A 26,703-nucleotide genomic window follows, 5' to 3' on the forward strand; every position below is an offset into this window, starting at 1 on the left:
GAAAAGTTTTTATCTTTATTTAGAAGTTGGTGATGTTTTTATGACCAGAAATATGCCATATGAAATGAACTCTCGCTTATATCAATTAGCCTATTGTAAAACTGGTTTCCTTATATGTTGTTTCACTTAAAGTCAGTTTCTAAAAACCCATCCATGATGTTAAGCGAGAATTTATTGTACGTACAAACCTATGATAAAGTTTAATTTATAAATTAGGCACAGTAAGAGATTAGCAATAACTAATAATAAAATAGAGCTATAACAATATATAGTAATAAAAGTTATGTGAATATGGTCCCCTTCTCACTCCCTGTCTTAAAATCTTCTTGTACAGTGGCCGGACATGGTGGCTCACACCTGTAATCCCAGCACTTTGGGAGGCCAAGGTGGGCGGATCACAAGGTCAAGAGATTGAGACCATCTTGGCTAACACAGTGAAATCCCTTCTCTACTAAAAATATAAAAAATTAGCTGGGCGTAGTGGCAGGTGCCTGTAATCCCAGTTACTTGGGAGGCTGAGGCAGGAGAATGGTGTGAACCTGGGAGGCAGAGCTTGCAGTGAGCAGAGATTGTGCCACTTCACTCCAGCCAGGGCAACAGAGCGAGACTCCATCTCAAACATATACATATATATATATAAAATTGTACTGTACTCATCTATTTTTTTACTCAGTTGCCATAAGTTATCGAAACCATAGATAAGAGGGAGGACTACTGTATGCTCTATCTCCTATAATCCTTACAATAGCCCCACAGGTATACACAATTATTCACATTGTATAAGTAAAAGAAGTAAGTAGGACCAGGCATAGTGGCTCAGACCTGTAATCCCAGCACTTTGGGAGGCTGAGGGAGGCAAAATGCTTGGGCCCAAGAATTTGAGACCAGCCTGGGCATGACGAAATCCTGTCTCTACAAAACACACACACACACACACACACACACACATTAGCCAGGTGTGGTGGTGTGTGCCTGTGGTCCCAGCTAATCGTGAGGCTGAGGTGGGAGGACTGCTTGAGTCCAGAAGGGTGAAAGTGAGCCACTGCACTGCAACCTGGGCGACAGAGCAAACCCTGTGTCAAACAAACAAAAAAGAATCGAAGCAAAAAACTAGGTTAAGTACTGGTCCAAGTTTACGCAGCTGGTAGAGTAGAGCATAATCTTAAACCAAATCCTATTGGCATCAAAACTGAATGCTTTTCATCAGTAAAGCATCACAGCCAAGGAACACTTAACACTTAGGATATCTGTGTTGGACTTTCTTTAACATATTTCTCAATGTTAGTCAAATACATTTGATTAATTCCATTTCTGTCTTTGTCAATCTCTACTTTCCGAAGCCTTGCTCAGCTCTGTGCTGTGAAGACATTTACTAACTGTATAACATCTATGAAGACCTTCATTTACTTCATACTTTTATAATATAAACATGTATTAAGTGCATAGGCCAGACAATGGTCCAAAACTGCAGGAATAGCACTGAACTTACATTTAGGGAAAACAAACTGCTACCTCAGCCCGTCATATTTCTGAGGCAATCCTTAGCAGAATTAAGTGTAATTTAAGTGGAGGGGACCTGTATAGTCCTGCTGCCCCAAGCCTAGTATGTGGTAAGCTCTAAGCACTCTTGCTTCTGATATGCATGGCCTTGACAGCTGGACTTCTGCCTGGAGTTCCCAAGCATACTCCAGTCTCATTTCCTTCTCTGTAGTTTTCAGTATTTTTTAAATTGTCTACAATGAGCAAATTTTACATTTATAAACAGGAAACACACCAAATTTTATTCTCAAAAATCCATTATTAACTAGCGGCAACTCGCCTGAGCTAGAACCCAACCCATAATGTATCTTAATACTCAAACACAGGGATCCTGGAACTACCTCTATACAGGTGGAGGATAAAGAATTCACCTGTCAGGCTGACGCCTGTAATCCCAGCACTTTGCGGGGCAAGGCGGGTGGATCGCTTTGTGGGGCAAGGCGGGTGGATCACCTGAGGTTAGGAGTTAGAGACCTGGCCTAGCCAACAAGGTGAAACTCCCTCTCTACTAATAATACAAAAATTAGCCGGATGTGGTGGCGCATGCCTGTAATCCCAGCTACTCAGGAGGCTGAGAGGCAGGAGAATCACTTGAACTTGGGAGGCGGAGGTTGCAGCGAGCTGAGACCCCATCATTACTCTCCAGCCTGGGCAACAAGAGCGAAACTTCATCTCAAAATAAATAAATAAATTAATTAATTAATTAATTAATTAATTCACCTGTCCAAACCACAAAATGGGAGAAAATTCCTGGAAATCACATATTTGATAAATAATGTATATAAAGGATATATAAAGAACTCTTAAAACTCAATAATGAAAAAACAACTCAATAAAAACTGGACAAAAAATATGAACAGCCACTTCACCTAGGAAGCTACATGAACAGCAAACCACCACATGGAAAATGACCAATATCATTAGTCAATAAGGAAAAGTAAATTAGAATCTCAATGACATACCATTATATACCTATTAAAATATTTAAAATTAAAAAGAATTGCCCTGGCCGGGTATAGGGGCTCACACCTGTAATCCTAGCACTTTGGGAGCCTGAGGTGGGCAGATCACTTGAGGCCAGGAGCTTGTGACCAGTCTGGGCAACATGGCAAAACCCCATCTCTACAAAAAATACAAAAATCAGCCAGGTGTGGTGGCATGTGCCTGAGGTCCCAGCTACTCAGCAGACTGAAATGGGAGGATTGCTTGAGACCAGGATGTCAAGGATGCAATGAGCCATGAACATGCCACTGCACTCCAGCCTGGGTGACAGGGCTCTGAGACCCTATCTACAAAAAAAAAAAAAAAACACTTGCCCCATCCCAAGTGTTGGCAAAGGGCAAAGATATGGAGCAACCGGAACTCCTGTACCCTGGTGCTAGAAGGGTTATATAGTACAACCACTCTGGACAACAGTTTGGCAGTTTCTTAAAAACATATCCAACCTATAACTTAGCCCTTCGGGAAGTGAAAACATATGTCTACACTTGTATACAAATGTTGTAATAGCTTTTTCTGTAATGACCAAAAAATGGAAACAACCCAAATGTCCAATAACAGGTAAATGGATTTTTAAAAACTGCCATATGCATCCCATTCGGCAGTAAAAGGGGAACAAAATAGTGATATATGCTACAACATGCAACAATCTGAAAAAAAAAAAAAAAAAAAAAGCTGATGGAAAGCAGCCAAACAAAATAAAATTCATACTATATGATTCCATTTATATACACTTCTCAAAAATACAAACTAATGTACAGTGAAAGAAAGCAGATCAGAGGTTGCCTGGGGAGGGGAGGGACAGAGAGGGAGCAAAGGAAGGAGAGATGACAAAGGAGTAGAAGGAAACTCTTGGAAGTGGTGGATACGTTCATTATCTTCACTGTAATGATTGTTTCAGCAGTATAAGCACACATCAAAACTGATCAAATTGTATACTTTCAATATGTGTTACTGATCATACCTCACTCAATAAAGTTCTTTATAAATTCATTATTAACACAATTAGATGTCATATATAAGTTTTAGTTCACAATTATTGGGAAGATTGTCTCAAGTCTCTTAACCCACTTTGTGTTACAGGCACGGTCTTTATATAAAAAGCAAAATGCTTCTTTTCTCCATGCATCACACAAAACTAAAAAATAAAAGGACAGTGTATTGACTTTTAATGTTACACACAGACTGCGTAGAAAAGGGCCTGCCTGATTGCTTACCAGGGCAGATCCTATTGTTCTGAATAGAGGTAGGGGAGCCCAAGAATATATTTCTTTTCTCCTATTACTCCAAGGCTTCCCTTTTAAGTAATATTATCCATGACAAAAGGATTAGGCAACATGGTTTTCTCAATTTGATTACCTCCTTTGAATTTCAACAGACTACTAGTTAATGTAAATATATCAAATAGACTAAAATTCCTGTGTGATTGATAAAGCCACCGTCTATAGACAGAATAATGTAAATACATGTATATGAAGTGTGTGTGTATATATAAAAATACATAAAACCCACACACATTTTCTTCCAAATACAACAAATATGTAAATTTCACAGTGCTGAAAAATTAAAATCCTGAACAATGTTTAATCTTCTTCCTTTTGTACAGTGAACCGCATGATTATGCAAATATAAAAATTTAGACAAGTTTACTAATTTCTCCTCAGAGATACCAAAATAGTATACAGGAAGGTAGGCCATGCTTTTGGTAGCTTTAATCTTGAGTGATAAGGATACACTACCTAAAACACCACTAGACAGCATAAAACATTCCAGAAAGATCAATGTGAATTAGAACTCTGGTAGGCTTCGCAGACTAGGTAGCCTGGAGTTTAACTTCATGTGATATGTATAAACAAAGAAGAGAAGGAAGGCCTTTCCTGTAGGAAGGATCAACATGAGCAAAAAGCATAGTGGGTATAGAGGAAAGCAAAGAGATTAACCTTACTAGAGGAAGGAACATGTAGATAAGCAACAGATATCAAGACTGCAAAAGAAGGGAAGAAATAAATTATTGAAGGGGTGGAAGTGTCAGGAAAGTGTCAGCATATTCAGAGTGGCAAAACAGGATTTATTGGACATTACTGGGCAGTCTGGAGTCTTGAGCAAAGTATTTAAGAGAGATTAAATGTAAAATAGCATGCTGGAGAGACTGAGGAGAGCCTGGAGTCAACAAGTTAGACAGTTGTACTGAAACGGGACTGGATTAAGATGAGTGAAGTTTGAATGAGAAAAGAAGGGATGTACAGAAATGATATGGAAAAATGATACTATAAATAAGAAAAGGGAAGTAGGGAAGTTTATCTTAAGAGAAGAAAATAATAGTAAATTCCATTTCAATCTGATTTTCCAAGACAAACTAGAAATTTAGCTATTATGTAAAAATCTAGGTTTTAAATAATAGCAAGAAATTCACGATGTTTACAAATACTGCGTAGATGGTAGAAATCCTCTACAAACTGGACTTGGCCTTCAGGTTGCAAAGTGTTTTAGACCTAGGTAAGGAATTAATAGCCTAAATCTAATCAGTAGAAGGAAAAATTGTTTAAGACTTTAGAATTCAGTAGATTTCCTGGCTAGCTCACCCATTCAGGTTATTCCCACCTTTGCGTGTTTTGACTAGGCTATTTTATAACTCTGTAGGAATAGGAGATCAATTGTAGAATACTGATAGTCATGCATGTAATTCCTATCCATAAAAATGCTTCTGGTAAAATGCATTAGTTATCGCCCCAGGGATACTAACCAATTTTCCATCCATTTATAAATTTAACATTCCTTATTTGCCTATCAATGTGTGATGATGCTTTGAGTTCTCTTCTGAACCAGCTGCAGTATCTCACTAGTTCTCTCCTTGATTAACAAGTTCAGTATTTAACAGATTTTAGATTCATGGTAGAGACAAGATTTAATCCTCTTTTAAAATGTATCCTTTAGTATCAGTCAGACTACTAATTAGGATTACATAAAGACTCTCCCCATTTTTCCATCCCACCGAGGTTTTTCAGTTTGTAGGTTTTTGATATTGGTGTAATGGGGAAGAGGTACAGACGCCTGAGAGGATAAGCAAGGGAAGACGTTTAAACTGATGTCACTTTTCAGCTCCACAGAACAGCTTGGAAACTAATTAATTAAACTGAAGCATTAACATAAATTTTACTTCCACCTCTCTTATTTATGCTCAGACTTTTAAAAAATGAAACAAAAACAAAGAAAAAAAAAGAAAGAAAAAAACTGTATCTTAGATTTAGGTGTTTTCTTCAAACTGCAAGTCGCAACCCTTGAGGGGAAGTAAACAATTTAGCAGGTCAAGACCAGACTTTTTTTTTTTTTAATGGAATGAAATAGGAAGAAAAAAAAAAAAAAGTAGGGGAAGAGGGAGAGAAGGCAAAAAGATTGAGAGCATCATACAAGGTAACTAATTTATAACTAATGTTTTATAACTAATGTTTTATAAACTTTTGCATTTGGGTGCCTGTGCTGGGTTATAATAAATCTATTTTTTAGTTTGGGTTACAGGCAAAAATCAAAACACTCACACACCTCTGAATTTTTTTGAGAAAATTGTGCACCCTCTTGCACTTTTTAAGTTCACATCTAAAACTTTCCATTGAAAATTATAAAGGACATAGTTTCTAGCATACTATAAATATTTACACGTTGAAACAAAATCATTATATCTTTCATTTAACTTTATTCAACGAAATCTAAACACCGTAACATTTTAACACTCACCATTAACCATTTTAAAAATACACGAAGAGGGGTTACGGAATAGGAACAGCTCCATCTGCAGCTCCCAGTGAGATCAACACAGAAGGCGGGAGATTTCTGAATTTCCAACTGAGGAACCCACCTCATCTCATTGGGACTGGTTAGACAGTGGGTGCAGCCAAAGGAGGGCGAGCAGAAACAGGGTGGGGCGTCGCCTCACCTAGGAGGCTCAAGGGGTCAGGGAACTCCCTCCCCTGGCCAAGGGAAGCAGTGAGGGACTGTGCCATGAGGAACAGTGCACTCTCGCCCAGATATTATACTTTTCCCATAGTCTTCGCAACCCGCAGACCAGGAGATTCCCCCTGGTGCCTACGCTGCCAGGGCCCTGGGTTTCAGGCACAAAACGGGCCACCATTTGGGCAGACACTGAGCTAGCTGCAGAGGTTTTTTTCATACCCCACTGGCATCTGGAACACCAGCAAAACAGAACCATTCACTTCCCTGGAAAGGGGCCTGAAGCCAGGGAGCCAAGTGGTTTAGCTCAGTGGATCCCACCCCCATGGAGCTCAGCAAGCTAAGATCCACTGGCTTGAAATTCTCGCTGCTAGCATAGCAGTCTGAAGCTGACCTGCGATGCTGGAGTTTGGTGGGGGGAGGGGCATCTGCCATTACTGAGGCTTGAGTGGGCTGTTTTGCCCTCACGATGTAAACAAAGATGCCGGGAAAGTTCCAACTGGGCACAGCCCTCCACAGCTCAGCAAAGCCGCTGTAGCCAGACTGCCTCTCTAGATTCCTCCTCTCTGTGCAGGGCATCTCTGAAAAAAAAGGCAGCAGCCCCAGTCAGGGGCTTATAGATAAAACTCCCATCTCCTAGGGACAGAGCACCTGGGGGGAAGGGGCAGCTGTGGATGCAGCTTCACCAGACTTAAACATCCCTCCCTGACTGCCAGCTCTGAAGAAAGCAGCACATCTCCCAGCACAGCGTTCAAACTCTGCTAAGGGTCAGATTGCCTCCTCAAGTGGGTCCCCGACGCCTGTGTCTCCTGACTGGGAGACACCTCCCAGCAGGGGCCGACGGACACCTCATACAGGAAAGCTCTGACTGTCATCTGGTGGGTGCCCCTCTGGGACAAAGGAAGGAACAGGCAACAATCTTTGCTGTTCTGCAGCCTCCACTGATGATACCTAGGCAAACAGGGTCTCGACTGGACCTCCAGCAAACTTCAGCAGACCTGCAGCAAGGGGCCTTTTAGAAGGAAAACTAACAAACAGAAAGGAGTAGCATCAACATCAACAAAACGACGTTCACTCAGACATCCCATTCAAAGGTCACCAACAACAAAGACCAAAGGTAGATAAATCCACAAAGATAGGGAGAAACCGCACAAAAACACTGAAAATTCCAAAAACCAGAATGCCTCTTATCCTCCAAAGGATCATAACTCCTCAGCAGCAAGGGAACAAAACTGGATGGAGATTGAGTTTGACGAATTGAAAGAAGTAGGCTTCAGAGGTGGGTAATAACAAACTGCTCTGAGCTAAAGGAGCATGTTTTAACCCAATGCAAGGAAGCTAAGAACCTTGGAAAAAAAGGTTAGATGAATTGCTAACTAGAATTACCAGTTTAGAGAAGAACATAAATGATGGAGCTGAAAAACACAGCACGAGAACTTCCTGAAGCATACACAAGTATCAATAGCCGAATTAATCAAGTGGAAGAAAGGGTATCAGAAATTAAAAATCAACCTACTGAAATAAAGAATAAAGACAAGATTAAAAAAAAAAAATCAAAAGGAATGAACAAAGCCTCCAAGAAATATGGGACTATGTGAAAAGACCAAACCTACATTTGATTGGTGTACCCGAAAGTGACAGGGAGAATGGAACCAAGTTGGAAAACACTCTTTAGGATATTATCCAGGAGAACTTCCCCATCCTAGCAAGACAGGCCAACATTCAAATTCAGGAAATACAGAGAACACCACAAAGATACTCCGTGAGAAGAGCAACCCCAAGACACATAATCACCAGATTCACCAAGGTTGAAATGAAGGAAAAAATGTTAAGGGCAGGCAGAGAGAAAGGCTGGGTTACCCACAAAGGGAAGCCCATCAAACTAACAGTGGATCTCTCTGCAGAAACCCTACAAGCCAGAAGAGAGTGGGGGCCAATATTCAACATTCTTAAAGAAAAGAAGTTTCAACACAGAATTTCATATCCAGCCAAACCAAGCTTCATAAAGCAAAGGAGAAATAAAATCTTTTACAGACAAGCAAATGCTGAGAGATTTTGTCACCACCAGGCCTGCCTTACAAGAACTCCTGAAGGAAGCACTAAAAGGAACGAAAGGAACAACAGGTACCAGCCACTGCAAAAACATACCGAACCGTAAATACCATCAACACTAAGAAGAAACTGCACCAACTAACAGGAAAAATAACCAGCTAGTATAGTAACAGCAGGATCAAATTCACACATAACATTATTAACCTGAAATGTAAATGGCTAAATGCCCCCAATTAAAAGACACAGACTGGCAAATTGGATAAAGAGTCAAGATCCATTGGTGTGTTGTATTCAGGAGACCCATCTCATGTGCAAAGACACATACAAGCTCAAAATAAAGGGATGGAAAAATATTTACCAAGCAAAGGGAAAGCAAAAAAAAAAAAAAAAAAAAGGCAGGGTCTGCAATTGTAGTCTCTGATAAAACAGACTTTAAACCAACAAAGATCAAAAGAGACAAAAAGGGCATTACATGATCGTAAAGGGATCAATGCAACAAGAAGAGCTAACTATCCTAAATATGTATGCACCTAATACCAGAGCACCCAGATTCATAAAGCAAGTTCTTAGAGACCTACAAAGAGACTTAGACTCCCACACAATAATAGTGGGAGACTTTAACACCCCAATGTCAATATTAGATAAATCAACGAGACAGAAAATTAACAAGGATATTCAGGACTTGAACTTGGCTCTGGACCAAGTGGACCTAATAAACATCTACAGAACACTCCACCCCAAATCAATAGAATATGCATTCTTCTCAGCACCACATCACAGTTACTCTAAAACTGACCACATAACTGGAAGTAAAACACTCCTCAGCAAACACAAAAGAACAGAAATAATGGCAAACAGTCTCTCTGACCACAGAAAAATCAAATTAGAGCTTGGGATTAAGAAACTCACTCAAAACTGCACAATTACATGGACACTGAACAACCTGCTCCTGAATGAATACTGGGTAAATAACGAAATTAAGGCAGAGATAAATAAGTTCTTTGAAACCAATGAGAACAAAGACAAAAGGTACTAGAATCCCTGGGACACATCTAAAGCAGTGTGTAGAGGGAAATTTAGAGCATTAAATGCCAACAAGTGGGAAAGTTCTAAAATTGACACCCTAACACCATAATTAAAAGAACTAGAGAAGCAAGAGCAAACACATTCAAAAGCTAGCAGAAGACAAGAAATAACTAAGATCAGAGCAGAAATGAAGGAGATAGAGACACAAAAAAACCCTTCAAAAAATCAATGAATCCAGGAGCTGGCTTTTTGAAAAGATTAACAAAATAAATAGACCACTAGCCAGACTAATAAAGAAGAAAAGAGAGAAGAATCAAATAGACGCAATAAAAAATGATAAAGGGGATATCACCTTTTATGATCCCACAGCAATACAAACTAACATCACAGAATACTATAAACACCTCTACGCAAATAAACTAGAAAATCTAGAAGAAATGGAAAAATTCCTGGACACATACACCTTCCCAAGTCTAATTCAGGAAGAAGTTGAATCCCTGAATAGACCAGTAACAAGTTCTGAAATTGAGGCAGTAATTAATAGCCTACCAACCAAAAAAAGTCCAGGACCAGACAGTTTCACAGCCAAATTCTACCAGAGGTACAATTCTACCAGAGGAGCTGGTACCATTCCTTCTGAAACTATTCCAAACAATAGAAAAAGAGGGGCTCCTCCCTAACTCATTTTATGAGGCCAGCATCATCCTGACACCAAAACCTGGCAGAAATACAACAAAAAAAGAAAATTTCAGGCTAATAGTCCTGATTAATATTGATGCAAAAATAATAAGATACTGGCAAACTGAATCCAACAGCACATCAAAAAGTCCACCACAATCAAATCGGCTTCATCCCTGGGATGCAAGCCTGGTTCAACACATACAAATCAATAAACTTAATCCATCATATAAACAGAGTCAATGACAAAAACCACATGATTATCTCAATAGATGCAGAAAAGGCCTTTGATAAAATTCAACAGCCCTCCATGCTAAAAGCTCTCAATAAACTAGGTATTAATGGAACGTATCTCAAAATAATAAGAGCTACTTATGACAAACCCACAGCCAATATCATACTGAACAGACAAAAACTGGAAGCATTCCCTTTGAAAACCAGCATAAGACAGGGATGCCCTCTCTCACTACTCCTATTCAACATAGTATTAGAAGTCCTGGCCAGGGCAATCAGGCAAGAGAAAGAAATAAAGTGTATTCAAGTAGGAGGAGAGGAAGTCAAACTGCCTCTGTTTGCAGATGATATGATTGTATATTTAGAAAACCCCGTCGTCTCAGCCCAAAATCTCCCTAAGCTGATAAGCAACGTCAGCAGTCTCAGGATACAAAATCAATGTGTAAAAATCACAAGCATTCCTATCAACAAATAATTGACAGAGAGCCAACTCATGAGTGAACTCCCATTCACAATTGCTAGAAAGAGAATAAAATATCTAGGAATCCAACTTACAAGGGACGTCAAAGACCTCTTCAAGGAGAACTACAAACCAGTGCTCAAGGAAATAAGAAAGGACACAAACAAATGGAAAAACATTCCATGCTCATGGATAGGAAGAATCAATATCATGAAAATGGCCATACTGCCCAAAGTAATGTATAGATTCAATGCTATCCCCATCAAGCTACCATTGACTCTCTTCACAGAATTAGAAAAAACTACTTTAAATTTCATATAGAACCAAAACAGAGCCCGTATAGCCAAGACAATCATAAGCAAAAAGAATAAAGCTGGAGGCATCACACTACCTGACTTCAAACTATACTACAAGACTACAGTAATCAAAACAGCATGGTACTGGTACCAAAACAAATATATATACCAATGGAACAGAACAGAGACCTCAGAAATAATACCACATATCTATAACCATCTGATCTTCAACAAACCTGACAAAAACAAGCAATGGGGAAAAGAATCCCTGTTTAATAAATGCTGTTGGGAAAACTGGCTAGCCATATGCAGAAAACTGAAACTGGACCGCTCCCTTACACCTTATACAAAAATTTAACTCAAGATGGATTAAAGACCTAAACTCATAAAAATCCTAGAAGAAAACTTAGGCAATACCATTCAGGACATAGGCTTAGGCAAAGACTTCATGACTAAAACACTAAAAGCAATGGCAACAAAAGCCAGAATTGACAAATGGGATCTAATTAAGCTAAAGAGCTTCTGCACAGCAAAAGAAACTATCATCAGAGTGAACAGGCAACCTACAGAATGAGAGAAAATTTTTGTGATCTATCCATCTGACAAAGGGCTAATATCCAGAATCTAGAAAGAATTTAAACAAATTTACAAGCAAAAAACAACCCCATCAAAAAGTGGACAAAGGATATGAACTGACACTTCTCAAAAGAAGACATGTATGCACCCAACAAACATATGAAAAAAAGCTCATCATCACTGGTCATTAGAGAAATGCAAATCAAAACCACAATCAGATACCTTCTCACGCCAGTTAGAATGGTGATCATTAACAAGTCAGGAAACAACAGATGCTGGAGAAGATGTGAAGAAATAGGAAGGTTTTTAACACTGTTGGTGGAAGTGTAAATTAGTTCAGCCATTGTGGAAGTCAGTGTGGCGATTCCTTAAGGATCTAGAAACAGAAATATCATTTGACCCCAACAATTCCATTACTGGGTATACACCCAAAGGATTATAAATCATGCTACTATAAAGACATATGCACACATATGTTTATTGCAGCACTGTTCACAATAGCAAAGACTTGGAACCAACCCAAATGGCCATCAATGATAGACTGGATAAAGAAAATGTGGCACATATACACCATGGAATACTATGCAGCCATAAAAAAGAATGAGTTCATGTCCTTTGCAGGGACATGGGTGAAGCTGGAAACCATTATTCTCAGCACACAAACACAAGAACAGAAAATCAAACACCACATGTTCTCACTCAAAAATGGGAGTTGAACAATGAGAACACATGGACATAGGGAGGTGAACATCACATACCAGGGCCTGTCAGGGGTGGAGGGCTAGGGGAGGAATAGCATTAGGAGAAATACCTAATGTAGATGACGGGTTGATGGGTGCAGCAAACCACCATGGCCCGTGTATACCTATGTAACAAACCTGCATGTTCTGCACATGTACTCCAGAACTTAAAGTACAATTAAAAAAAAAAAATTTTTTTTTAAATACACGAACAAGTTCTTTTCTAACAGCAAGAGACTTTACATTGTTCTTTTTTCTCCTTCAACTCGTATTTCCACTCCACTTCTGCTGGCTAAGCTTAGAAACACCCTCAGAACCATGCAGCTTTTACAATGGTATATACAGAAGAATATACCATTGTATATTCAAAGTGGTGGCAGCAACCTCACTTTGAAGAGAGCCTTTCCTGGCTGGGCGCCGTGGCTCACGCCTGTAATCCCAGTACTTTGGGAGGCAGAGGCAGGCGGATCACCTGAGGTTGAAAGTTTGAGGCCAGCCTGACCAACATGGAGAAACCCTGTCTCTACTAAAAATACAAAATTAGCCAGGCATGATGGCGCATGCCTGTAATCCCAGCTACTCGGAAGGCTGAGGCAAGAGAATCACTTGAACCCGGGAGGCAGAGGTTGCAGATCACACCATGGCACTCCAGCCTCGGGAACAAGACCAAAACTCCGTCTCAAAAAAAAAAAAGAGAGGGAGAGAGAGAGAGAGAGAGAGAGCGAGAGAGAGAGAGCAAGTCTGTCCTAAATATATACACTTACTATATACCTACAAAAATATTTTTTAAATTAAAATACTTAAAAAAAGCGTCCTCTAATTTAATACTCCTAATCTTTTCATTTGTCCCTTAAACGTAATGTCACATCATACACATATGTAACATCCATTAAAAAGGGAAATTATATGAGTTAATAAAACTTATCTAATATAACCTTATAGATGCTTTCAGCCAACTGAGAATTTAAATGATACTACTTTTAGCCAAAACAGCACATCTAAAATACTTAGGAAGTTGGTGAGCTACAAATCAATTCTAGAGCATCAAGCCAGGGAGGACCCTGGAGGAATGCAAAGGGCTCCAGAGAACTTCACTGTATAGGGTTCAACAGGAGCCAAACTGAAACTTTTTATTTAATTCATTTTATTTTTTCTTGATCCTCATAATTTCGATCATTTTCTTATTTTACTGTATACTAAATTAAAGGCAGGAAAAGCTTTTTCCAAATGAGACGTGGATTTCAAACATGAAATCCTTAAACACGATACAGGAAATCCTAGGTGAAAGAGAACTGGGGGAAGGGGCAGTCTAGTTTATTCCCACGACTGGATGACTTTTAATGGTTGGCTCTGTCTGCCATGGAGAGCAGGCCAGAGGCATCATTTGATAATCTCAACTGCCAGGTACTCATCATTAGCATGTAAGACATCTACTACCAGGAACTGTCTGGAATCACTGCTGTTACTATAATAGTAAATGCTGCTAGCATGGCAAGCATTACATAATCTGGAATTACTAATTTTCTAGAATAGAGTGGGCCCACCACATCCATAGGTCCTGCAATCCTACTATGAATCAAAAATATTCAAAAAATTAAAAAATATTACAATTAAAAATAATACAAATTTTCTTTTTTCTTTTTTTTTTTTTTTTTTTTTTTTGTTTGAGACAGAGCTTCAATCTGTCACCCAGGCTGGGTTACGGTGGTGCAATCTTGGCTCACTGCAATCTCTGCCTCCAGTTTCAAGCAATCCTCCTGCCTCAGCCTCCCGAGTAGCTGGGATTACAGGCACCCGCCACCAAGCCTGGCTAGTTTTGTATTTTTTAGTAGAGATGGGGTTTCACCATGTTGGCCAGGCTGGTCTCGAACTCCTGGCCTCAAGTGATCCACTCACCTTGGCCTCCCAAAGTGTTGGGATTACAAGCATGAGCCACCGCGCCCAGCCCAAAATTTAAAATATAACTATTTACACAGAGTTAGATATTCTGAGTAATTTAGGGACAAAGTATATGGAAGGATGTACACAGGCTATATGCAAATACTATATCATTTAAGAAAAGGCACTTGAGCATCTGTGGATTTGGGTATCAGCAGGAAGTCCTGGAACCAATCCTCTAGGGATACTGAAGGATAACAGTACTGTCTCTACAGAATAACTTCCCATATCCAGATGACAAAGTCATCTTGAAAACTAACAACTTCACCTAAGACAATTTTAGAACAGAACCTCCCCTCTTGTCAGATCCTATTTCCCTCACTGAACACAGATGGCCTCACTTGGGTAAAACAGACATCAAACAATTTTACTCTCCTCCATTGCTTTGTAAATAAATCTGAGCCTCAAAGTATCTACTAGAGAATAGTCAGGGAAGGTTTTGGTTTTGCTGTTGATGGATTTAAGGATTTGTGTTTGTCTTCTTTTTAATTGAATGCCCCATGGTTTTCAGAATCAAGAAGGGCAGCCTAGCAGTGTTAAGAAATGACTGCTTTTTTTCTCTACTGCTTCTTATTCACAATATGAAAAACAGAACAGAATAACAAAGTCTCCCCTCAATCTACTAATTTAGGGAGGAAAAATTTCATATTAAGTTAGACCAAGGTTTCTCAATCTCTCCACTCTAAGCATTCGGGATCAGATAGTTCTTTGTTGTAGGAGGCTGTCCCTAGCACTGTATCATGTTTAGCAGCATCCCTGGCTTTAACCCACTAAGTGCCTTCCTATCCCCCAGCTGTGACAACCAAAAATGCCTGCAGACATTGCCGAATGTCTCTTAGGGGACAAAACTGCCCTTGGTTGAGAATCAAGACATTACAAGAAAGGGACTTCTTTTTCAACATTAACCACTCAGCAGCACTCTCTAGGTTAAAGACATTCCCCTAGGTCTGGGAGTGTCAGACTTCACCTGGGAACTCTCAGAATACTGCCCTTTTCTTCAGTGTGAACAATGACAGTGAAGAATAAAAATGTGTAGTAACTCCTCTGTAAATGGGTATGATCACCTAATGTGTCATTCACTTCAGTCAGAAAACATCTTAATTTCAAGCAGTTTTTTTTTTAATGCTATACATGTGAAAACCATAGTTTTTTTCCTAAAGAAGGATGCTAACTAGCATCCTTAGAAGCTAAGGTTTAGAATATAAGGTGACTGCTTTTTTGAGAGCTTAGAAACAAACTGCACTAAGAATTTATCATTTGGGTCTCAATCACTGACAAAGAAGGCAATGTACAGCCTTTAGTGTTATCCTGAGTCATCTAAATTAATGACACAATGACACATTTATATGTTTTAGGAAAGTCACAAACACAACTACATAACTGCCACAAACAAACTATTTTGATTTGGGTGTAAATAACACTACCGTACAAGAAGAATTTCTGAAGCAACTTCATTTGGTGTTGCATTTTGAATATGAAAATACACCTTGCAAAAGACTTCAGACAACTCTAACAAAAAGCATCTCCCTACATAAAACAAATATCTTAGGTGAGACAAACACATCTAAATAATGTCCTAAGGGAGAATTAAGTCATGGGATGTGAGGTCACACCTTTTCAACTGTCTAGAGCACTGGGGACCAAGAATAAATTTAAAAATAAATAAAACATTATTCAGTGTGGGTCTTTAAAAGTACTCTATTTGCTCGCTCATTTTAATGTTTACACAAAATAGGAAGCATCACATTCAACATCCAAAAAGAATCACTCCCTAAACTGCCAACTAAAAATTATTTGACTTTCAATGTAGCCTAACCGCATCATCAGAAGGCTTATTACTTCCTCCCCATTTAAGAACAAACTTCTTCTAACACTCAGTCATTTGTTTGTTCACTATTTAATTCATTCAACCAACATCTTTTGAGGGCCCAAAATTGGACAGGCACTGTGGTAGGCCCTAGACAAACAAAATTAGATGAGGCACTTTCTCCAAATTCAAGGAATTAACCAATCTACTTCCTGCCTCTTTATCCTATTTCTCTACCACCTCTCACAATGTCAATGGGCACAAAGCAAAGTGCTAAGTCCTGTATAAAACCAGCATCAACCATGCCTCAACATGCAAAATGTTACTCACATTCTAGTCTAGTCAAAAAGTACTGCTAGCTGTCTAATGACTTGCTTCAGATTGCTGAGTAAACAAGAGAGCCAGCTGTTTTACAACAAAATGTACGTAAAGAAACACACTAAAAAAAATTGGCAATAGCTCTATCAACTCAAAATGAGAGACCATATCCCAAAGTCTGAGTCAAACTTCCATGAACTGCATCACCAATGGGTATTGACCAAGAAGTACAATCGACCAAGAGTGTATTTCTGTACTCGGAAATCCTATCAAAGGAATGAATAAATGGCTAAGTGAGCAAACGAGGAATAACAGGAGCATGAACCACAAAGAAGATGTGGAAAATACTTTGTCCATCCCCACTGCCTGAGCTTAATTCTAAAATACAAGAGCTATATCTACCAGAAAAAAAGACTGCCAGACATCCCACTTAATGGAGACCCCAAAGTATTACAGGACTAGATTTCCTCCCTTCCTTCTGACAAGATCGTCTTCCACTTCCATTCGGAGATCACAGCTCTTGATAGGGAAAAGGGGAGGGAGGGAGGAGTCAGGAGGGCAATGGTTTGAATGGTGTGTAACTGCCCAAGGAGGACTCTGTAAAACAGGGTACCAGACAGGAAAAACTCTAAGCAGAGCAAAGAAAGAAGGTTGAATTTCAAGTTCAAAGAACTGTAAACTGCTCCTAATTCTTCAACTCACTCACAGACCTTAATTTTTAAAGTCTGAGTCTCGGAAGATCCAATTTCCACCCAGCAGACTCACATATGATGAGTGCCTGTTAGCCACTGGGAATTGAGTGAACCAGGAATGTGTACATCCATCTGACTTTCAGGACTAGACTCAGAAACAAGAAGCTGCCAGCAATAAAAAGTTAAGTGAGAGAGACTAAAGTAATCTGACAGTCTCTCCTTCAGTGAGAGATCACCAGAATGAGATCAACATGAGGACGGGAAAATACGTACCCAAAGCAATGGCCATAGGGAAAATAATATGGACAGGAGGCAGGAAAATACTAGATAGAAGAGGGCAGTTCCCTGACAAAGGCCCCACCCTCAAGCCTGAAAACCCACAGCCCTAAATGGGAACAGGTATTCCTGTTTCCGTACCCAAATGCTGCCTTTTGGCCTGCCACACCCTCCATCCTGTACCCTTATAAACCCCAAACCCCAGCCAAAGAGACAAGCCACACCTGCCCTTGTCCCACGTCCTGCAAGGAGGTTCAGGGAACTCTCCCGTTTCAACAACATTAGCTCCAGTACTAACATATACTCTTGTGGATTTGAAGATCCTTGTCCTTTCTGGTTTCTAGGTAATTTTTAAAATCTTGTATTGATTTAGCCGTATATTTTTAAAAACACTTAATCCAACATTTTTAGATGGACTGCACAGGGAGTGATTTCTCTGAATGTCTGATTTGCTATATTACCAGAAAAAACGTGCTCTGGTATTGCTTTCGGCTTTCTATTTGGTTACAGAGGGATTGCTCAAAAGTCATGCACCTGGCTTTTTGTACCACAAATGCTCTTTTAAGAAAGCCAATATGGGGATTCTGCTAGTTGCTGAGTATAACAAATCTGACTATACATTAACCAAGATCTCAGTGAGGTTATAATAAAGTATTGGGGAGGGACAGCATTAAAGGTAAAGGTAAGTCAAGGCCAGAACCTGGAATGTCTTTCTTATATGCCATGCCACGGAGTTTGGACTTAATAGTGATGCTGGAGGAAATCACTGGATGGAGAGTTATCAGTTTGATATTTCAGGCGGACCATTCTGGGTTCAGGATGCAGAATGGCTGGATTAATAAATCAAGGTGCTTTTCATACAAGTAACGCTGCCACTTTAACCAGCTTAAACTTTGTTTGACTTATTAATTGTGGTAACAAACATATTACATAAAATTTATCATTTAAACAATTTTTAAGTGTACAGTTTAGTGGCATTAGGTACATTCACATTGTTGTGCAGCCATCACTACCATCCTCTTACAACTGAGGATCAAGCAAATAACGAGACATGAAAAGCCTACAGCAAAATCATAATGTAAAACAAAGCAGACATTACAAGAGTAAAATATTATCATTTCAGTAGTTTTGGGAGAAATTAACTGTCCTTTTAGAATTCTATACCACAAAAAGATAATAAAACTATGCTTTGAGAACTCAAATGAAATAAACACTCAGAAAAACACAAACATGAACTGATGAAGCTGTAAAAATAAATATTAAGTAAAGAAAATGATAAATATATGGGTAATTTCAAGCATATTAACTGCATAAAGCAATAATAATGTCTAGGCAGAGTTACAAGAATGTAAATTATGGGATTACAAGAAATCAAAACAGAACTAAATCTCTAGACAACAGCATAAAAATTGAGAAAAGGTAAATGGAGTTACAGGTTCTGTCTTGACCCAAAGTAACTTTCGACTTTAAGAGTAATATGCGTGCTTCTTAGTCTGTCCATGCTGCTATAACAAAATACCATAAATTAGGTAACTTATAAACAGAAATTTACTTCCCACAGTCCTGGAGGCTGGAAAGTGTAAGATCAAAGCTCCAGTATATTCGGTGTCTGATGAATGCCCACTTTCTGGTTCACAGACAACCATCTTTTCACCATAAGGGCATGAACCCAATTCATGTGCCCTCTCAAAGGTCCTACCTCCTACTACTATATGCCATCACCTTGGGGTTAGGATTTCAGCATATGAATTGGGTGGGGGGAGAGACAAACTTTCGGACCATGGCAGCAGGTTAAAATTTGGTGGCCCCCCTCCCAAAAATATATGATGTATAACATTCAAATTAACACAGACCGATAAAGAAGAAAAAAGTAACCAAAAAAATCAATGCAAAAAAAGGCAAGAAAGGAAAAAATAACAACAAAACAGAACACATAGGAAGCAAAAAATTACATGGAAATTAATCCTGCTATGGTTTGAAAATGTTCCCCAAAGTTCATGTGTTGAAAACTTAATTGCCAATGCAACAGTGTTGAGAGCTGGGACCTATAAAAGGTAACCAGGTTATGAGAGCTCTGCCCTCATAAATGGATTAATGCCATTATTGCTAGAGTGGTTTAGTTACTGGGGAAGTGGGTTCCTGAAAAAAAGAATTAATTTAGTCCCCTTCCCTTACATTTCTCTCATGGTCTCTTGCCTTTCTGTCTACCTCATAACAAGCCCTTGCCAGATGTGGACCCCTGGACCTTGGACATCCAAGCCTCCAGAACTATAAGACATCCTTTTCTTTTCTTTTTCTTTCCTCTTTTTTTTTGAGATAGAGTCTTGCTCTTGTTACCCGGGCTAGAGTGCAGTGGCGCAATCTCAGCTCGCCGCAACCTCCACTTCCTGGGTTCAAGTGATTCTCCTGCCTCAGCCTCCTGAGTAGCTGGGATTACAGGCACCTGCCACCAAGCCTGGCTAATTTTTATACTTTTAGAAGAGACGGGGTTTCACCATGTTGGCCAGGCTGGTCTCGAACTCCTGACCTCAGGTGATCCACCCACCTCGGCCTCCCAAAGTGCTGGGATTACACATGTGAGCCACGGCGCCCAGCCTTTTTTTTCCGTTGTTTTTGGAGACAGGGTCTCACTCTGTCACCCAGGCTAGAGCACAGTGACACGATCTTAGCTCACTGCAACCTCCACCTCCTGAACTCAAGCCATCCTCCCACCTCAGCCTCCCAAGTAGCTAGGACCACAGGCACACACGCCACCGTGCCCAGCTAATTTTTGTATTTTTTGGAGAGATGGGGTTTCACCATGTTGCCCAGGCTGGTCTCTAACTCCTGAATTCAAAGGATCTACCCGCCTCGGCCTCGCAAATTCCTGGGATTACAGGAGTGAGCCAGTTCCCCTGCCAATTTTATTTTCTTTATAAATTACCCAGTCTGGGGTATTCTGTAATAGCAACACTACATAGACTAAGACAAATCATAATACATAAGTAGCCACAATAAATATAAATGGACAAAAGACAGAAAAAACAAATCTCCAGCTATATGCACTATTTACAAGACAGATAAACCTAAAACATAAGAATACAAAAAAAGTTAAAGCTGTCAGGCCAACACAAACACAAATAACAGAAGGGCCACATAAGTATAAAGTCTAAGGTTTACTGGAGAAAACTTAAGCAGAGAAATAGCAAATCACTCATGATCTGTCAAACACTAGTGCTCTCTTAGAAAGGAATCCATTCCCCATACATCTAGGCAATTATGTCCTAATGGAAATCTCCTGATTTAGAAGGAAGTGACTTCTTTAAGAAGAAAGGGGTCACTGGAGCCCACTGGCTGGTATCAGCCTGTTTTTACTTTCAGCTGAGACCTGCCAGGCCAGCTGTCAGCTAAGCCACAAAAGAAATGAGAAAATGAACATACAAGCCCATGGGTCTTGTCTCCCCTAGGTGAGATATAGGATGGAAAAAGATAAAACAAATAAATTCTAACCGAAAGACAGCTGGCACGTCTATAATAGTAGCAAACAACAACAACAAAAACTTTAAAGCCAGGCCAGGCACAGTGACTCATACCTGTAGTCCTAGCACTCTGGGAGGCCGGAGAGGGAGGCCTGCTTGAGCCTAGCAGTTAAGGACCAACCTGGGCAACCAAGAAAGAACCCGTCTCTACAAAAGAAAGATTTTTTTTTTTTTAATTAGCTGGGTGTGATGGCACGTGCCTGTAGTCCTAGCTACTTGGGAGGCTGAGGAGAGATCACTTGAGCTCAGGAGTTCAAGGCTGCAGTGCACCACAATCACGCCACTGCACCCCAGCCTCAGCAACAGACTAAGACCCTGTCTCTTAAAGAAATGTATCTATATAGCAAAAGTTATCAGGGCTTCAAGGAGACATTTGACAATGCTACCATCTATAGGCTATGTCATATATTTATCAATGATTGAGACAAGCAGACAAAAAGATAACAGAATTATGTGAACACTGCAATTTACACACTGGATCCAACACCTGGAAAATACATTTTTTTGCCAAGCACACATGAAAAATTGTCCATGTTCCTAATAAGCCTTAAAGCAAGCCTCACATAATTTCAAAGAATTAGTCTCATATAATTTCAAAGAATCAGACCAACGATACCCTCAGATTATAATGCAATTTCATTGGGAATTATCAAAATAACTTTAATAAAACCTATATATTTTGAAACAAAAATAATGCATGGGTCAAAAAAGAAATATGCTGGAAACTAGAAAATACTTAGAACTTAATGTACATCTACTTATAAAAACTTGTGGGAAATGTCTAAAGCTCTAGTCAAAGATAACTATAGCAGATCTAAAAGGTTTTATAGCTGAACACTACCAAACACTCGATAGATAATTTCAGTTTTATATACAATGTTGGAGAATAAATAAAAGAAACACTCCACACTAATTTCACAAAACTAGTATAACTGATATGGACAGGCGGCAGAAGGGTGGGGTCCCTGGCGAGGGCTCCACAGCCCTAAATGTGAACAGGCTGTTTTTGCACCCAAATGTTGCCTTTTGGCCCACTATGTTCCCCTCTTCTGTGCCCATATAAACCCCAAACCCCAGGCTCCACGAGCAGAAGGGTGGCAGAGCAGCAGAATGGCGCAGCAGAGGAGAGAAGAGGGGAAGCATCTGAGTGTCGAGGGGAGTTTGGCTGGGGATGGTCAGGAAAGAGATTGGTCATGGGACAACCGAACTCCAGGGGAAGATCATCTTCCCACTCCTTCCCCTCTCCAGCTCCTCATCTATATTAGTTCATTTTCATACTGCTGGTAAAGACATACCCGAGACAGGGTAATTTACAAGGTAATTTACAAAGAAAAAGGGGTTTAATGGACTCACAGTTCCACGTGGCTGGGGAGGCCTCACAATCATGGCAGAAAGCCAAAGGTACGTCTTACATGGTGTTAGACAAGAGAGAATAAAAAAAAAAAAAAATCAAGTGAAAGGGGTTTCCCCTTATAAAACCATTAGATCTCATGAGACTTACGCACTACCGTAAGAACAGTATGGGGGAAACTGTCCCCATGATTCAGTTCTTTCTCATCGAGTCCCTCCTGTAACACTTGAATTATGGGAGCTACAATTCAGGATGAGATTTGAGTGGGGACACAGCCAAACCATATCACCATCCCACTGAAAGCCACCTCCATCACTCAATAAAATGCCCACATTCACCGTCTTTCAAGTCCATGTGACCTGATTTCTCCTGGACGATAGACAAGAATTCAGGATGCACTGGGTGCGGAAACCCAAAAAGGCTGTCACACTGACTCCACTGAGCTATTTAACACTTAAGCCATTCCCAGACGGCAGGGCTAAAAGAGCACTGTAACGTCCCTAGACACTGCTGTGGGGCCGGAGGCCAAAATCACTCACCCCAGCTCCTGCACCTGCTCACCTGCATACTCCCCCTCCCGTAAGGGATTTGAGTTCATGGCAGCAAACAAGTCACACTCTGGTTGCAAGCCCCACAAAGGGGTCCAGGGAATTCTCCTGTCTCATAACCATAATGTCAAATTTTGACAAGGAATATACAAAAAAGGAAAATTACAGACCAATCTCACTCATGAACATGGATTAAAAAAAATCCTAAACAAACACAACAGCAAATCAAATTCAGGAATATATAATAAAAGACAATATATCATAATCAAACTTCCAGGAATATGAGCTTGGTTCAAACACTGAAAAATACATACTCATTTCAATCATCTCAATTAAGGCAAAAAAAATGCATTTGACCAAATTCCATAACCATTCAATTAAAACGCTTATCAAACTAGGAATAGAAGGAAAATTCCTTAACCTAATAAACAGAAATTCAAGTTGGGAAGGACTTCGTGAAATGCTCCTTAAAGGAAGCTGAATCTCATGGAGGTATACTCTTGCCTGTCCACTTCTCTGCCACATGAAATGTGGATTTACTTGATAGCTGAATCTCCATCACTTACCTGGCCTATGAGGTAACCATAAATATGGAACTAGATATTGAACGTAGAAGTACAGAAAGACAGAAAGAACCTGGGGCCCTGAGTCTCAGTGGCAATACCACATAAGTACTAAGTTGCACAGCTGTGGACTTCTTTCACATGTAAGAATAAGCATTTGTGCATTAAAGATACTTTTGTTTATGCAGCCAGACTCCATCTTGACTTAAACACTTTCTATTCAAAATGGTACTGAAGGCTCTATCCTAGGCAAAAGGTAAGAAAAATACATAAAATATGTAAGAATGCTTAAGAAACAAAACTGTAATTATTCAAATATGAATAGAAAATTCCAAAAAAACTGATAGAAAATTCTTAAAATGGCATTTCTATATACTAAAACAATCAGTTAAAATCTTTAATTTAAAAAATGATACCATTCATAATAACAACAAAAAAAGGTATCTAGGAATAAATCTAAGCTAAAAGTCAAAATTTTTATGTAGAAAAGTATGAGACTTTTGGGAAAGATTTTAAGGAACCAAAATGGCTCAAGAATAGTAAGAGTTGACATTCAGCTGTTACTTTTCCTGAAATACATCCAAGGATTCAATGCAATTTTGATCCAAATTCCAACACAGTTTTTCATGGAAATTCGTAAGCTACATTCTATATGGAACAGCAAAGAGATAAAAATAACCAAGACATTCCTGGGAACACAGGCCCAGATATCAAAAGTTATCATAAGGCTACACTATTAAAGAAAATAGGTTGTGGTTCACGGATAGAAAAATAGATCCATAGAACAGAATTGACGCCACACATATCTGTAAACTTAAGGTGACAAGTGAAGGTCAGTGGCAAAAAGGTGATACAGTCAAATCACATTAGGACAATTGAAATTAAAACAAAACAAAGAGATTGGAAACCTATCTGACAAAATACATGAAAAGTGAATTCTAGATGACGGACTATTAAATATGAAAGGCAAAACTCTAAAAATTTTAGGAAAAATAGAATACCTTTAAGAGTATGTATGAAAGAATTCGTAAGTGAGATTTTAATGGACTTTTCTCCTACATTAAACTTAAGGGGGAAAAGGTTTAACTATATTAAAAGAGGTCTTTCTACTTAAAAAAAAAAAAAAAAAAAAGGACAGAATGAAGGAAGGAAATGGAAAGACAGGTCAAAAACGGACAACACTTGTACCATTATAATATCCCACTCATACAAAGCTGTTAAAAGTCAGTAAGAAAAAGAAAAATCAAGGAATAAAAGACAAACATAAATAGCCAATAAAAATCTGGCCGGGCGCGGTGGCTCAAGCCTGTAATCCCAGCACTTTGGGAGGCCGAGACGGGCGGATCACGAGGTCAGGAGATCGAGACCATCCTGGCTAACATGGTGAAACCCCGTCTCTATTAAGAAATACAAAAAACTAGCCGGGCGAGGCGGCGGGCGCCTGTAGTCCCAGCTACTCGGGAGGCTGAGGCTGGAGAATGGCATGAACCCGGGAGGCGGAGCTTGCAGTGAGCTGAGATCCGGCCACTGCACTCCAGCCTGGGCGACAGAGCAAGACTCCGTCTCAAAAAAAAAAAAAAAAAAAAAAAAAAAAAAAATCTGAAAAGATGTTCAACCTTATCAGTAATCAGGGAATGCAAATTAGGGTCATGACAAAAAAAATTTCATATCCATCAAATTGGGGGAAAAAACTTCAAGGGTTGCCAAGAATATACAATAACTGTAACTCTCTTATACTCCAGGTAAGAGGGTAAACTGGTACCACCATTTGGGGAAATCATTTTTTTAATTCTAGTGGCAGAGATCCAAGTTACCCCAACTTACCGGTAGCCTATCCTTACGGGTCAGTAGCAACTTCAGTCCTTGCCTCCTCAGAAGAAAAATTTGACTGAGGGGCATAAAGCAGAAAAAGAGACTCTGGCAAGTTCCAGAGCAGGAATGGAAGTTTACTTAAAAAGGCATTAAAACAGGAAAGAAAAAAAGGTGTGCTTGTTAGAAACATACGCAGGAATGTGAAGGTTAAAGAGAGAAGGTCAAGTATCCCACTTAACAGTTGATCCTGACTTTTTTTTTTTTTTTTTTTTTGAGACGGAGTCTCGCTCTGCGGCCCAGGCTAGAGTGCAGTGGCGTGATCTCGGCTCCCTGCAAGTTCCGCCTCCCGGGTTCACGCCATTCTCCTGCCTCGGCCTCCGCAGTAGCTGGGACTACAGGCGCCCACCACCACGTCTGGCTAATTTTTTGTGTATTTAGTAGAGACAGGGTTTCACCATGTTGACCAGGTTGGTCTTGAACTTATGATCTGAGGTGATCCACCCGCCTCGGCCGCCCAAAGTGCTGGGATTACAGCTGTGAGCCACTGCACCGGGCCTGATGCTAGGACTTTTATAAGCTTGTCTCTTTCCCATGATTCTTCCCTTAGAATAGGCTGCCCGCAGGCTCAGAGCCCTCCTTAGCCTCGGGAAGTGTTTTTAGGAAGTTACACGCATGCCCATCTGAGGCTTTCTTCCTTTTTCCGGTGGAGTGTACCTGGAAGATCATACTTTCATACTTTACCATCTTTGTCTCTTAATATGCATGCCCAGGAAGCTGTTTCTCCCTCGGGTCTACATTAAATTAACATTTTGATAACAGATATGGACCATCAGGAAATGGCCTCTCCCTGGCGCTGCCGAATTGTCATTTTTAGAGAAGCAAATTCGATAATTGCCAAACCATCACCCGACATTTCTAGTGGGTTGGGGGTCAGCCCACTACTGCCCCGTTCATGCCTACCTGTAACAAAATAAAAATATGCTCTATATACATTCGTCAATATAGATGAATCTCAAAAACAAACAAAAGAAACAAGTCAGAAGATATATACGTTTCTATTTATATAAAGTCAAAGATTGGCAATAGTAAAACAACATGCCATTTAGAAATGCCTGCATGTGTAATAAAACTATGTAGAAAGGCTTAGGAAGCTTAACACAAATTTCAAGATAGTGTTTACTTAAGGCTGTAGCAAGGAGGGCTTAACTGGGGAAGTGCAAACTGGTAAAATTTGCTGGTAAGTGGTAAAGTTCCATTTCTTCAGCTGAATGACAGGCCCCATGGATTCATTTCATTTCTCTCAAAACTATGCAAATCGGCTAGCTATACTTTTCT

The 26,703-nt window shown here is 39.7% G+C and overlaps 1 protein-coding gene across 2 annotated transcripts in view; it reads right to left on the reverse strand.

Moving 5' to 3' along the window:
• Positions 1-26,703, reverse strand: part of UMAD1 (UBAP1-MVB12-associated (UMA) domain containing 1) — a 234,666-nt gene that overhangs the window by 206,076 nt on the left and 1,887 nt on the right. The window lies entirely within an intron of this gene.

This window comes from Macaca mulatta, chromosome 3 (genome assembly GCF_049350105.2).
Source record: "Macaca mulatta isolate MMU2019108-1 chromosome 3, T2T-MMU8v2.0, whole genome shotgun sequence".
NCBI lineage: Eukaryota > Metazoa > Chordata > Mammalia > Primates > Cercopithecidae > Macaca > Macaca mulatta.